This window comes from Fundulus heteroclitus, chromosome 23, assembly GCF_011125445.2.
Source record: "Fundulus heteroclitus isolate FHET01 chromosome 23, MU-UCD_Fhet_4.1, whole genome shotgun sequence".
Taxonomy (NCBI): Eukaryota; Metazoa; Chordata; class Actinopteri; order Cyprinodontiformes; family Fundulidae; genus Fundulus; species Fundulus heteroclitus.
The window spans coordinates 363,534-368,662 of record NC_046383.1 but is presented as its reverse complement, the minus strand read 5'-3'; positions in this window follow the sequence as shown (position 1 = coordinate 368,662).

Here is a 5,129-nt window from a genome sequence, read left to right as displayed (position 1 = left end):
AAAATGGCAACCACAGCTTATGAAATACAACAAAAAACTGGCAGGAGTGTCAGATTTAAATATCTTGTCGAGTTTGTGGAAAACCATGCTAACATGCTTTTGGATCCTTTGTTTGGAAACCTTCAAGACCAAACAACAATGAAAAAAGCATTCCCAAGAGGCAAAGGTGAACTAAAATCAATAAGAAGCAAAAACAGTAGCTTTGAAAAATCAATAGTTACTGAGAAAACAGGATGTGCAATCAGTTTTGTCTCCACCACCTCCTGAATCCACACCCAGTCCCATCATCCCTCACTGTGGATTCTGCCAGGGAAAACACAACTTAGATTACTGTCTACGTCTTAAAACAGAGTCACATGACAGTAATGTTGAATATTTGAAAGGTCACGGATATTGCTTTGGCTGCCTACTAAAAGGTAATTTAAGCAAAAAATGTGTTAAGTTTGTCGAATGAAACATCCAACAGTACTCCATATTAAAAGTGCAAAAGTTTCAAAGCAGGATAGTCAATCGGAGATTGAAGAAACTCCCATAAGCAGTGCTCTTGTTTCAGCAGGTGATGTGAATCAGGCCAGGAGAGAATATGCACTTGCAAATGTGCCCGTCCGAGTTAAGGTGGCAAAAGGGGACAAATATATTCAGATCTATGCTTTCCTCGACCCGGGCAGCACGGCAATGTTTTGTACCGAAAGATTGATGAACCGGCTAAATTTAAAAGCACGCAAAACAGACATACTTCTGCAAACAATGGGACAGGAAAAGCCTGCAGGAACCTATGAGGTCAGAGGCATAGACGTGGGAGACTTGAAGGTCTGCACATACTTGGGCTTGCTGAATGTTTACACACAGGATAAAATACTTGTCTCAAAAGAAAACATCACACAAGCTGACCTGGAGATGTGGCCTCATCTCAGGGGTGTCCATTTAAAGAAAATTGAGGCAGACATTAAACTCCTCATTGGAACTGATGTTCCTCGAGCATTTGAGCCATGGAAAATAATAGATCAATAATAATGGACCGTATGCAGTGGAAAACGGTATTTGAATGGGTGGTAACTCGACTACTTGGTGTTGATAGTACCACAGAATATGCTGGGCCTATTGCAGTGTCCAGTAACAGCATTTCTGTTACTGAATTGAAGGAACTACTCATCAGACAATATAACCAGGATTTCTCTGAGAACATGAGGAGAAAAATGAGATGTCTGTTGAGGATACATTTTTTAATGGAGATTGCTGTTGGCTCATTGTATATTAAAGATGGACACTACCACCTACCACTTCCTTTCAGAAACAAAGATAAACTTATGCCTGATAACTATAAGACGGTTAAGGAACAAACACACACACACACACACACACACACACACACTCACACACACACACTACACTGTAATATTCCGAGTTTAGTTCTGGTTTATGTTATTAGTTTTTGTTTTCCTCCTCTTTTATTGTCTATCAATTAGTGTGCTCCTTTTATCACCTCCACCTGTTTTTGTTAATTAGTCCCGCCCTGCTCTCCGGATCTGTCGCCTATTTAAGCCCGCCTTTGTTTTCTGTTAGTTGCCGGAAAATCTCTTCTGATCTCGTCTCTCTAACTCTTGGAAAGAGCACTCCAGTCCAGTCCAGTTTTTTCCCGTTTATTTAACTGTCTGTTGCCAGTTCCGACCTGACCTGTTTTTGAGTCTGTCTTAGCTTCATTTTATACCTGGATGTCTGCTCAGTACCTCTGTGGACTGTTTTGCCTGCATGACCCATCATTTCCTTAATAAATCCGTTTAGCATCAGCTCCGTGTCTGGCTCACATTGGATTCAACCATAGCTAATCATTACACTACACCTTATGATTTTTTTTAAAAAAAGGATAAGTTTTATACAGAAGAACACACATCCTTCATGGAGGACATTTTGAAAAAGGACTAAGCAGAAAAGGTTCCATTTTAGCAGCTTTGCAGGGAGGATGGACATGTCTGGTACATTCCGCATCATGTATACCATAAGCGAAAGCGCAAACTGAAGGTGGTGTTTGACTGTGCTTCCTCATTTCAAGGAACCTCTCTGAACAAGGAACCACTCTGAGGTCCTGATTTAACAAACACCCTTATTAGGGTACTGTTAAGGTTTTGCCAAGAACCCATCGCAGTGATGGCAGACATTGAGGCAATGTTTTATCAAGTCTATGTGGAGATATTTCCTAAGGTTTCTGTGGTGGCCAGAAGGGAACAATAGCAAACCTCTTGAGGTTTACAGGATGAAAGTTCACCTCTTTGGCTCTGTATCATCCCTAAGCATTGCTAATTTTGCTCTGTGTCAAACTGCTGCTGACAACCAGAAACATTATTCTGATGAAATTTTTAAAACCATTAAAAGTAACTTTTATGTAGACGATTGCCTCCGATCAATGGCAACAGTGAACCAGGCAATGTATTATCCGCCCCTCATCCTCCCCACTTGGGGCAGATTTCTTCTTCGTAGGGAAGAAGGATGGGCCTCTTCACCCCTGCATTGATTATCATGGTCTGAATCAGATCACGGTTAAAAACAAATATCCTCTTCCCCGCCTTCAAACCTGTAAGAGTCCACTATCTTGACCAAGCTCGACCTACGTAGCATTTATATTGTTAGAATCCCCCAGGGGGATAAGTGGAAGATGTCCTTCATGACACCTCTGGGACACTTTGAGTACTCAGTTATGCAATTCGGACTTTGCAATGCTTCAGCCATTTTCCAAGCACTAGTAAATTATGTCCTCCATGACTTCCTCAACATCTTGGTTTTTGTTTATCTTGACAACATACTCATCTACTCCAAGAATCTCTCCAAACTCCACCGTGATGTCTCTCTGGTCCTTCAACGCCTCCTGGAAAAACAAATTATTCATCAAAGCTGAAAGATTTAAGTTAGACGAACCATCTATCACCTTCCTAGGATTAATCCTCAAAAATGGGCAGGTTCGATCGGATCCAGACAAGATCAAAGTGGTTCTTGACTTGCCAGTATCCAAAACTAAGAAGCAGCTCCATCGGTTCCGGAGATTTGCTAACTTTTACCGCAGGTTCATCCACAACTTTAGCCAGACTGCCGTTCCACTGAACGCACTGACTTCTACCAAGACAGCATTTTCTTGGGACAAGAGAGCAAACATTGCATTCCTGGAATTAAGGAAGTTTTCCCAAGCACCTATTGTCATGCACCCTGAGCCACAGGAACAATATACCCCAGAAGTCGACCCCCTCGGACACTAGAGTAGGAGCCGTTCTTTCCCAACATTCAGATCTGGACCATAAACTTCACCCTTGCGCCTTTTTCTCCCGAAATTATAACATTGTCGACCGGAAATTATTGACCATCAAACTGGCACTCGAAAAATTGCACCACTCGTTGGAATGTACAAAGCAACCCATACTAGTCTGGACAGATCACAAGAATCTTCCATACCTTCAGTCAGCTAAATGTTTAAACCCCCGACAGTCCCACTGGTCCCTGTTCTTCTCTCGGTTTAATCTATCCATTTCATAATGTCCCAGTTCCAAGAATGCCATGCCTGACACTCTCTCCTGACAGTATTCACCCTAAGACTATGACAAAAAAAACAGCACCCGTCATTCCACCAACGTGCATCATCGGCTTCCTTTCCTGGGAGATTGAGGATCTCATCACCCAAGTGGAACCTGACCCTGGAAATGGACCACCCAACAGAACCTACGTTCCCACCTCAGTTCTCTCCCCTGTACTCCACTGTTTTTACTCTGCTAATCTCCTTGTGCATCCTGGTACTGTAATATTCTGGGTTCTGTTCTGGTTTATGTTTAACTTATTTTGCCCTCCTTCCTTAGGTTCTCTGGTTGCTTTGAGTTTTGTCTTGTCTAGGTTCTTGTTTAGTGTTAGTTTATCCTGTTTTGTCATCAGTTTTAGTCTTAGCTTCATTTTCTGTTTTAGGTTTGTACTTCAGGGTTGTTTTGTTCTTTATTAAATTGTGTGTAGTTTGTTTCTGTCCGCTTGTCTTGTCAGCTTTTTAGATTTGTCTGATCTGTTGTTTTGAGCCTCAGCACTGATGTCTGGTCTAATTACTTACTCTGCACACCTGCCTAACTCCACCCCTGCTGCAATCACCTCTCACCGGTTTCACCTGCTTCCACCTGCTTCCACCTCCATATAAACTGTTGAGACCAGACATCAGTACCAGGTCGTCTGTTTGAGTATGGGTGAGTCTCCTCCTGCAAGTTTCTGTTTAATGGTTTGCTTTTGGATTTTTGACCCCTTGTCTCCAGTGATCTGAGCCATCCTGTTCCTGTCTGTTCCTGTCCTGCCTGCCCCGTTAGTCTGTTTATTTTTGTGCCGTTTTTTGGATTGACGGTCCTTTTTGGTTTTTTCCCTGTTTTGCTTTTTGTTAATAAAAGAAGATCTAACTGAACCTCTGCTGGTCTGGCTGAATTCTGGGTCCGCTTTCTCAGTTCATTACAGGTACTAGTCGGACCATCACCATGATCTCCAGATTTGGTGACCATCCATTATAAGTATGTCAGGGAATACATACTCTGCCCTACCTGTGACCGGAACAAGTCTTCTAACAGACCACCTGCCAGACTTCCTCAACCGCTTTGCATACCAAAATGTCCCTGGTCTCATATCACTCTAGACTTTGTCATCGGATTGCCCAACTCCCAAGGTATGACCACTATACTCAACATAGTCAACCGCTTCTCAAACTCCTGTCATCTCATTCCACTCAGGAAGTTGCCATCCGCCTCTTAGACTGCCCAGCTGCTAGTCAAACTTGTTTCCACGGGATCCCTCAAGACATACTTTCCGACCGGGGTCCACAATTCAGCTTTCAGGTTTGGAAACAGTTCTGTTCTTCTTTTGGTGCCAAATACACACTAACATCTTGTTATCATCCTCAGACAGGAAGGTTGAACCAGGAATTAGCTCACCAGGAATTGCCTCACATCATCCAACCTCTCCGAATGGAACAAGTTCCTACCCTGAGTCGAGAGTATGCACATAACTCACGTCTCACCTTCAGGTCGTTCCCCATTCAAAATCTCACTTGATTACCAACCACCCCTGTTCCCCTCTGACGAAAGAGAAGTCTCTGTCACATCTGTCCATCATCACATCCACCGTTG